General features: G+C 52.1%; 1 long non-coding RNA gene across 1 annotated transcript; it reads left to right on the top strand.

Moving 5' to 3' along the window:
• The first annotated feature begins 662 nt into the window (after positions 1–662).
• On the top strand, positions 663–1,979 carry LOC134157435 (uncharacterized). The gene is made up of 3 exons (XR_009962327.1): positions 663–892; positions 1,148–1,538; positions 1,859–1,979. It is a non-coding gene; the product is annotated as an uncharacterized LOC134157435 (long non-coding RNA).
• Positions 1,980–10,645: the final 8,666 nt, after the last annotated feature.

Raw genomic sequence — 10,645 nt, forward strand, 5'->3', positions numbered from 1 at the left:
GGCTGCTCTTCAGGGAAGTTTCTCTCCACTTGTGGATGAAGCAGACGTGGTTCATACCTCCAGCATCCAGCCTAGACTGGGGTATCCCAGGACTGAACCAGAGAAACAGCCCGGCAGCAACAGGAGCCCAACAGGAGCTGGACACAGTGTTCAAAAAGGGCTATATGTTGTTACACAGCCATTATCACCTCCAGCTTGCCATCTCCTGCAGCCATCAAGCTTACACAGGGATTGTCTGGTAGTTACTTCAGAATGTATAAACTCATAGAAATGCTATAGTCCAAACTCCCACACTGGAAGGGATAAATCTGTCAGGTTTTGCAGAAAGTGGACCCAACAGCTGCTGGACTCCGGAGGCTGTTGTGCTTCCCAGTGTGACACTGGGGATGACCTTGCTGCGATGGAGGAGGGAGGATGAGCTCTCTCACACTGGGTTGGATTACAGTTGTCCAGTGCTCTAGAGACTTGTCACTTCCCTCGGTTGAGCTCAGCTCAGGGAGGGCCACCTCCCCCTGTTGTCACTGTCCCTGCATGAGAAACGTTGCCAGAGCTGAGTACTGGTGACATCACAGCTCGTGACAGCCCTGCCACGCCTGCATCACAAACACCAGCAGCTGTATGTGTGGCACCAAGCATGGTACAGCAGGCTTTGCCGCCAAGCTGCCCGTGAAGTGAGAGGGTCTGGAGCTGGACAGGAAGAGCAAGTGGACGCTAGCTGGGTCTGGCTGCTCCTCCTCAACCTCTCCTTGGCTCTCTCTCGCATGCTACAGGCATAGCTGGCATGCTCTATGAAATGAGCGGGTTGCTCAGCCAAGTGGCCCTCCCTCTTTTCCTGCTGTTTCTGTTGCCGGTGGTTTGCTACTGCTTCACAGTGGCCATGGGGAAGCCCCAGGTAGGAGTCATAGCTGGTGCTGAGCCGAGCTCTGGCTGGCAGGGTTTGGGATGCAGCAGGAGCCCAGGAGCAGCCCCAGGGGTGGGCTGAAGGGTTCCGCCCTGGCAGGGGAGGCCATTTCCCAGCGGGGCCTGACCAGCCTGGGCCAGGAGACACAGGGCTGGTCTGGCCCTGGATGGGCTCGGGTTTCTGCGGGTGGCACTGGGCTAGTGGGGAATGTCCACTTCTTACGCACTGCTTCTTGTGCCAATTTAGGAAAGAAGACCAAAGAAGCACCAACGCAATGGCAAGAAGAGACATGCCAGAGGTGAGCAGCCCCTGGGCAATGGCAGATGCCTTGCAAAGACACCCTCTGACCCCATATGCCCACCATCCTGTCCGGGGATGTTCCATCCACTCACTCTCTATCCTCTGCAACCAGGCTTTGTCTTCCTGAAGTCTTCACATCTATCAAGGAAATGGTAAGTGGAGCCAACCCTCCTCGAACACAACAGACCCCTCCAGTATTCTCCTGCCATGGGAGGTCCTACTGACAGTGCCCTCTGCTCCTCTGCAGCTGCTCCGTAGACCTGGAGATGAAGGCCATATATAAAACAATCTGTCAGATCATAAGAATCACGGAGGGCATAACCGCATACCTAGACACGTGAGGCCACTGAGAAGGGGATGGGGGGGGGGGGGGCATGGGTGACCAACTAGAGGGGGTATGGGGAAATCCATGGACCTAGAATACGAGAGGACATGCCCTTGGAGAGGGAATGACCCCCATGGGACAAAGCTGATGCTTTTCACCCTTTTTTTGGGTGCGGAGGGAGATACTTTGCCCAGCAGGCAAGGAGGGGCACTCGGGTACACAGTGAGTGGGATCCCACAGCAGTAACAGAGCCTGCAGTCTCCTTCAGTGCAGGAAAGATGGGCCCAGGGTCCTGGGGAGTGCTGGGCTTAGTCTTTTTTTCCTCCTCACAGGCTAGATTGTGGGATGTCTGAGAGGAGCAACAGCTCCTGGACTACCATCACAGACAGTGAAGATGAGTCCTGTTCAAAGGTTTCTGTGTCTCCTTTGAGTGACAGCTCGTGGCTTTCCATCATGGCAAGAAATGTTGAAGTGGACAGATACCTCGAGGCATGCAGCATGCATCAGCACAAGCAGGATCTCCAGCGCCAGTGGGGTGCTCCCAGTCCAACTCCAGAGGAGAGGGACATGGAAGGAAGGAAAATGGAGATGCCCATGACACAGCGCAAAAGCCAGAATACCGTGGAGGCCTTCAACGCAGAAAAGAAACTGCAGCAGAAACAAGGCCTGCCAGCCAAGGTGGATCAGACTCTGCAGGATGCCAAAGCATCGGCTTCTCCATCATGGAAGCCACAAAAAACATGTGACATGAGTTCGTTGGTGCTTCCCATCATGCAAGACCCACCCTTCCTGGAGAGGGATGTGGAAAGTCAGCTGGATAAACACATTGTAAAAATGAAGATCCGGCGGTGCTACGGGGTGCCAAGCAAGGTCCTGGAATATGAGAGTAACTTTGGAGACCTGGCCCTGATACAAGAAGTTGTGCAGCCTCCCGCTACGCTGAGGTGCAGTGTGCTGCCCTACCGCTCTCCCTTTGACTGCTGGGACAGGCGCTGTCAGGGGAAGAAGGCAGCAAGAGAGCACCAAGGCCCACAGAAAGAGTCTGCAGATGCTGTGGACATGTGCTCAAGAGGGATACCAACTCCGTCAGCTCAGCCACAAAAAACACGTGACATGTTGGTTTTCCCCATTGTACGTGACCTACCCTTCCTGTACAGGGCTGTGAAATGTCAGCTGGAGAAGCACATTGTAAAAATGAAGATCCAGCGGCACTACGGGATGCCAAGAAAGGTCCTGGAATATGAGAGTAACTTTGGGGACCTGGCCTGGATACAAGAAGCTGCGCAGCCTCCCGCTATGCTGAGGCGCAGTGTGCTGCCCTACCGCTCTCCCTTTGACTCCTGGGACAGGTGCCCTGAGGGGAAGAAGGCAGCAAGAGAGCACCCAGGTCCAGAGAAAGAGTTTGCAGGTGCTACGTACATGTTTTCAAGAGGGAAACCAGCTCCATCACCTCAGCCACAGAAAACACGTGATGTGTTGGTTTCCCCCATTGTACGTGACCCCCCCTACCTGGACAGGGCTGTGATATGTCAGCTGGAGAAGCACATTGTAAAAATGAAGATCCAGCGGCTCTACGGTCTTCCAAGCAATGCCCTAGAATATGAGAGTAACTTTGGAGACCTGGCCTGGATACAAGAAGCTGCACAGCCTCCCGCTATGCTGAGGCACAGTGTGCTGCCCTACCGCTCTCCCTTTGACCGCTGGGACAAGCACCGTCAGGGCAAGAAGGCAGCAAGAGAGCACCCAGGTCCAGAGAAAGAGTTTGCAGGTGCTATGGACATCTTCTCAAGAGGGATACCAGCTCCGTCACCTCAGCCACAAAAAACACGTGACGTGTTGGTTTTCCCCATTGTACGAGACCCACCCTTCCTGGACAGGGCTGTGAAATGTCAGCTGGAGAAGCACATTGTAAAAATGAAGATCCAGTGGCTCTACGGTCTTCCAAGCAACGCCCTAGAATATGAGAGCAACTTTGGAGACCTGGGCCTGATACAAGAAGCTGTGCAGCCTCCTGCTATGCAGAGGCACAGTGTGCTGCCCTACCGCTCTCCCTCTCCCAGAGAAGGAGTGTTTGCAGGTGCTATGTGACTGCTGACCCACCCTTCCTGGAGAAATGTGCCCATTGTGAAAATGAAGATCAGTGCCAAACAAGATGGCTGATACAAGAAGCTACGCAGCCTCCCACTATGCTGAGGCGCAGTGTGCTGCCCAACAGCGCCGTGGGCAAGCACCCAGGTCCACAGAAAGAGTTTGCAGGTGCTATGGACATCTTCTCAAGAGGGATACCACCTCTATCAGCTCAGCCACAAAAAACACGTGACGTGTTGGTTTTCCCCATTGTACGAGACCCACCCTTCCTGGACAGGGCTGTGATATGTCAGCTGGAGAAGCACATTGTGAAAATGAAGATCCAGCGGCTCTACGGTCTTCCAAGCAACGCCCTAGAATATGAGAGTAACTTTGGAGACCTGGCCTGGATACAAGAAGCTGCGCAGCCTCCTGCTATGCAGAGGCACAGTGTGCTGCCCTACCGCTCTCCCTGTGACTCCTGGGTCAGGTGCCCTCAGTGGAAGAAGGCAGCAAGAGAGCACCCAGGTCCACAGAAAGAGTCTGCAGATGCTGTGGACACGTGCTCAGGGGGGATACCAACTCTGTCAGCACAGCCACAAAAAACATGTGATGTGTTGGTTTTCCCCATTGCAAGAGACCCACCCTTCCTGGAGAGAGCTGTGAAATGTCAGCTGGAGAAGCACATTGTGAAAATGAAGATCCAGCAGTGCTACGGGATGCCAAGAAAGGTCCTGGAATATGAGAGTAACTTTGGGGACCTGGCCCTGATACAAGAAGCTGCGCAGCCTCCCGCTATGCTGAGGCGCAGTGTGCTGCCCTACCGCTCTCCCTTTGACCGCTGGGACAAGGGCGGTCAGAGCAAGAAAGCAGCAAGAGAGCACCCAGGTTCAGAGAAAGAGTCTGCGGACCCTGTGGACACATGCTCAAGAGGGATGCCAACTCTGTCAGCCCAGCCCTCCAAAACACATGACATGTTGGTTTTCCCCATTGTACGCGACCCACCCTTCCTGGACAGGGCTGTGATATGTCAGCTGGAAAAGCACATTGTAAAAATGAAGATCCAGCGGCTCTACGGTCTTCCAAGCAACGCCCTAGAATACGAGAGTAACTTTGGAGATCTGGCCTGGATACAAGAAGCTGCGCAGCCTCCTGCTATGCAGAGGCACAGTGTGCTGCCCTACCGCTCTCCCTGTGACCGCTGGGACAGGTGCCCTCAGGGCAAGAAGGCAGCAAGAGAGCACCAAGGTCCACAGAAAGAGTTTGCAGGTGCTATGGACATCTTCTCAAGAGGGATACCACCTCTATCAGCTCAGCCACAAAAAACACGTGACGTGTTGGTTTTCCCCATTGTACGAGACCCACCCTTCCTGGACAGGGCTGTGATATGTCAGCTGGAGAAGCATATTGTAAAAATGAAGATCCAGCGGCTCTACGGTCTTCCAAGCAACGCCCTAGAATATGAGAGTAACTTTGGAGACCTGGCCGTGATACAAGAAGCTGTGCAGCCTCCCGCTTTGCTGAGGCACAGTGTGCTCCCTAATGCTCTCCCTTTGACCGCTGGGACAGGCGCCGTCAGAGCAAGAAGGCAGCAGGAGGGCACCTAGGTTCACAGAAAGAGTCTGCAGACCCTGTGGACATGTGCTCAAGAGGCAAACCGGTTCCTACCCAGTTTGGGACAGCAGCATTCCTGGGAAGACCAGAAGAGATGGCCCAGCAGGATGGGGAGACACCCCTGCGAAAAACGAGCTCACTCCCGTAATTGAGATAACAGGGTTTTATTGAGGGGCAAAGTCAATAAAGCAAGAGCAACAGCCCTGGGCTCGTGACCTTAGCCAGAGGTGCACTGATTATCATTTGTTACAGGTTTATGTACTTTCACTTTTGCATTAGTCATATACATGTTCTAATTCCCGCGTATAAGCGGGAAATATTAGGACTGGCTCCAGAAACTTATTATCATAATTCTCCTCCTCTTGGCGTCTGCGCACTGCTCTCCGGTGACTGTGGGCAGGGGTCTTGCGGATGAAGTAAGCAGTCTTCCTCACGGTGTACTTTTCACCTTTGTCACAGTCGGATGTCCCAGTGATCACAAAACTGGCTGAAACCAGCCATATCCTTAATATTTCTGATAGCTGGCAAAGATTCAGGACAGTGTTACCTTACTGCAAAATTTAATGCAGGATGGGCAGACAAGGTGTATCCATAGCTAGCACATGTTTGGTACGCACTGTCTCTAAGCTAACTGATAAGTAGAAGGATGGTGTGAAATAATTTACTCATGTTTAGTGGGGCCACTAAATTCCATAGACTTACAACGTAAACATTGTTCTTTATCTTTGACCTACGTTAAGCTAAAAGTACTTTAACCCTATGTTTTCCAGGCACTAGCTTTCCTCATATCAAGCTCCCTCCACCCCTTTTCTTTTACCTTTACAAATTCTTTTGCTATGTGACTCCATTTCGCTCAAGAGTTCTGGCCATTTTCAACTTTTTGTCTAATCTTGTCTCTTTAGCAAGCTTTGCGAACTCATACAGTTATATCCGCATAGCAACACCCATGCTTTGCGAAAGCCAGTACCTTTATGCGTTTATCACACTGGGCATCAAAAGTCAATCCATCTATTAATTCCGCTAATATTTATAACCCAGAGCTTTGGGACAAAATCGGTGTTAATTTGTGGGACTGTGCTACAAACAGTGGTAAAGTTGCCGCCACTTTATTGAGCCCATGGCAAGTTATTTCTGAAATTTTAAAACTTCATGCCGGCTCACAAGCACGGGGGTAGAAGCGGCACCTTCGGCTCCCTTACCACTGCCCTCTTTGTTGGACTCTGCCGTGAGATCAAAAAATCAGTCTGCTGTTGTTGCTCCTGTGGTTCTGCCACCTGATATTTCTGATGATGACCTGGATGGTCCTTTTGACCCGGGGCCTATGGATCTGGAAAAGGAGTCTGATTTATATCCCGCAAACCCCCATGACAAATGAGAAGCTGTAAAGGGAGAAGTGAAACGGGTGGGGGATGCAGAAGTGTTGTGTGCTCTGAAGTTTTTAGACCGACTTAATGAGGCTCTGGAGAAACAGATTGATAAGGAGGTAGCACGTGAATATGTTTTCAAACAACTTGCTATTGAGAATGCTAACCCTGACTGTCAGAAATTATTGCAGCCACTAAGAGATCAGCATAGATGATATGTTAAATGCTTGTATGAATGTCGGGTCTAGACAACACAGTCTGTCTCTGATTGCGAAGCACTTGCGGCATTGTCGGCTAAGTCACAGCAGTGCTTTTTGTGCGGTCAGTAGGGCCATTGGAAAAAAGACTCTCTGAAAATAAAAGCAAATAGTAAAACGGGAGCACTTGGAATTTGCTAGCGCTGTCGTAAAGGGCGCCACTATGTAAGTCAGTGCTGATCGAAATTTGACCAGGATGGTCAGCCTTTAACTTTACCGAGAAACCCCAAGCAGAACGCGGGGAGGGGCCGCACCATGACGACAAATTACCCCTCCTAATGGCCCCCTCGAGGAGCTGCCGCTGTTTGCCCGCCGGCACAAATGGGGATGTCGGAGTGGACCTGGCCACCTCAAGAGCGACAATAATTCAAGACACATTAGTTGTGCTTATTCCAACAGGCACATGGCCCACTCGGGCATGGAAAGGCACCACTGTTAATTGGACGATCCTCTACAGCCATAAGGGGTCTTTTTGTGCTGCCAGGGGCCATTTGCAAGGAATTGTTGATAGTGGAGCATATGTTACAGTCGTTTCTGCATCACAATGGCCCGATCATTGGCCTTTAATGGACCCTCATGCCTCACTAGCGGGAATTGGTGGTCCAACCTCTCCAATGCAGAGCAGACAGCTTGTTGTTATTTTTGGACCAGAAGGGAGATCTGCCTCGATTAGGCCTTTTGTGTTACCTGGATCTCCTACCCTATGGGGCAGAGACTGTTCAAGCCAATGGGGAGTACGTTTAAGTAGGGATTTTTTCCTAGGGGCCACTATTTTGCAGCAGGTCCCACCTTTAACCTGCAAATCAGATGAGCCTGTGTGGGTCAATCAGTGGCCCCTCCCAAAAGAAAAATTGCTGTATGGCAGCTGTATGGAGTCCCCAGTGACAAGTTGCAGAAGCTGCTGAAGGAGAGGGTGAATTGAGTCAGTTTGCCAAGGTGAAAGCCATCCAGCTGACCCTGGACATTGCTGAATGAGAAAAGTGGCCAGTACTTTATCCCTACACTGACTCGTGGATGGCGGCAAATGCCCTGTGGGTGTGGTTGCAGAAATGGAAGCAGAGCAACTGGCAACGCAGGATTAAACCCCTCTGGGCTGCTGCACTGTGGCAGGATATGGCTAACTGGGGGCAGTCACCCGGAACGGCTAGATCACTACTTGGGTCGGGCTGGGTATCAGACAGCGGGTGGTGAGCGGTTGTATTCTCTTCCCTTGTTATTTTTCTCATCATTATTATTATTGTTGGCAGCTGCAGTGGTTTGTGTTATACCTTAGCTACTGGGCTGTTCTTATCTCAACCTGTGGGAGCTACATTCTTTGGATCCTCCTCCCCATCACTCTGGGAGCAGGGGGTGGAAGGGCGGGGAGTGAGCAAGCGGCTGCGTGGTTCTGCGTTGCTGGCTGGGCTTAAACCACGACACCTTTGAGAGCTGGGACCTCGTTAAGTAGACAGGAAAGCCTTTTAAAAATATTTAGTTTGAATAGAGTCCTTGTTGGCTGTGAGATTTCCTGAGCTATCAAATAGTAGATTTGGTCTGGATTCAAAGCATGATCTCCAGCACAGTCTGAGATAAGGTGTGACATGTTCTCCTGCAAGAGATCCCAGCCTTTTTACTAGACTCTGGAGGGCCGGGAAGGACTCATGGGTCCTTTTGCACCTGGACTTGGCACAACCCTTCTTGGTGAAAGATTCTTGGGAAAAATGTCTGCTTGATTTCAGCAAAAATTAACCAAGCAGCCCTGGCTTCACTGAACGGTTGGGCATAGCCGGGGGGGGAATGTGGCTGGTAACCCTTTGTCACTAATGAACTCATAAACCATGAACACACACATTTGCCAAAGGGAAGGTTTCAGGAAGGAAACAAAAATTACACTCAAGTGCTGTGGTCGTAGGAGGACCTATGCCTATTTTTTGCACCAGAACTTGCCCCTAGTGCCCAGATGGGTCCTTGCATGCAGTATGCTCTGTTCTTCCTACGGTCCCACGTAAATATCACTTCCTCTCCTGAACTGCTGGGAGCCTGATTATACACTGCTCATGTTTGCTTTTTCAGTTCAGCACTTGCCTGCATTTCAGAAACAGGTGCTGTTACTTAATGGTCAGTATGATTTCTGCTGTCTGTCTACATGCAGAGCTAGAAACGATGCAGCGATGAGGTAGAGGTACCATGATCTGAAAATGAGATGGTGAGCTTGGAAGGCCTACCTCAGTCCTGCCTCCACACATACCAGCAAGTATAGTACCCTTTGCATTCTGCTACTCAGTATATAAAATAATGCAGTCCTTACACTGACAGAATGCCATCAATTATAGTATCACAGAATCAACTAGTTTGGAAAAGACCTGTAAGATCATAGAATCAACTAGGTTGGAAAATGCCTTCCTCAGCTAGGTTGGAAAAGAGCTGTAAGTGCAACCTTTACTCCAGAACTGCCAAGTCCACCACTAAACCATGTCACTGAGGGCCTCATCTACAGGGTTTTGGAACCCTTCCAGGCATGCTGATTCCACCACTTTCCTGGGCAGCCTGTTCCAACGCCTGACCACCCGCTCTGCGAATAAATTTTTCCTAGCATCCAGTCTAAACCTCCCATGGTGCAGCTTGAGGCCGTTACCTCTTGTCCTGTCACTTGCTACCTGGGAGAAGAGACCAGCCCCCATCTCACTACAACCTCGTTTCAAGTAGCTGTATGTAGAGAGCGATAAGGTCCCTCCTAAGCCTTCTTTTCGCCCTCCCTATTATATTAGTGACATTCATGGAGACATAGATTCTGTTGTTCGTTCCAGAAAACAAACATGTTTTAAGAAGTCCCTGTACTGTAAGTACATGGGGTTACTGGACCAGCGCTAGCAGCCCCATGAGTTGGAAGTACCCGAGATGTGCCCTGTCTGAGCTCGGCCGGAAAGGTGCTGCTTCCTCTGCTGCGCCTCCTGCCGCAGCCGTGCTGCCCGGGCCGCTGCTCTAGGGCATGGGCAGAGCCCTCTCTGCCCCCCGCGGGCTGCACCAGCCCTGCCTACTTTCTTCTCTGCTGAGGGCCGTTGCTCAGGGGTGTTGCTACGGGCCGTTGCTAAGGGACGTTCCTCAGGGCCGTTGCTCAGGGGTGTTGCTACGGGCCGTTGCTAAGGGACGTTCCTCAGGGCCGTTGCTCAGGGGTGTTGCTACGGGCCGTTGGTAACCCTCTGTGCCCTCCTGCGTGCTAGGGCGGGTGCGCTTACGGTGACACGCGCTCCTCCCATCCGCTCAGAGCTGCCGTGAACTCCCCTGATTGGCTGAGCTCCAACTGCCTTCTGTTTGTTATGGAGGCTTCTGGAGAGGGCTGGGGCAGGCATCACAGGGCAGGCCTCAATCCCCTCAGAGGTCTCCCCTGCGGCCCCGGCACTGCCCGGCACGATCTCTGTGCTGCTGGCTGTTCCCCAGTGCTCCCCTTTGCAGGGGCTGGCTCCCCGTCCTGCTGAGGTGTCTCTTATGCTCCTCCCAAGAACGCTGCTGTCCCAGAGTGGAGTGCAGCCTGTGTCCATAGCAGGCATGTGTCCGCAGGGTCTGCAGGCTCTTCTTGCGGGACTCTCCTCCCCCAGCTGAAAAGGCTCCATTGGGCTCACTGCAGAAGAAACACATCTTGTGGGAGACCTCCTGCTCCTGACGGGGCCTGGAGATCTGGCGGAGATGTGGGGCTTTGCTGCGCTGGGGGCAGAGTCTCCTGGAGCTGGCTCTGTCCTGAGCACTTCCCTTGACGTTCTCGGCTCCTCTGTGGCGGTGGCTCTGCAAGCCACTGGGGAGCTCTGTGTTGTCTGGGTTCTGCTCCTACCATAAAGGCCTC

The sequence above is a fragment of the Pezoporus occidentalis genome, unplaced genomic scaffold, assembly GCF_034315485.1.
Source record: "Pezoporus occidentalis ecotype Australia unplaced genomic scaffold, CSIRO_AGI_Poc_V1 ctg96, whole genome shotgun sequence".
NCBI classification, from domain to species: domain Eukaryota; kingdom Metazoa; phylum Chordata; class Aves; order Psittaciformes; family Psittacidae; genus Pezoporus; species Pezoporus occidentalis.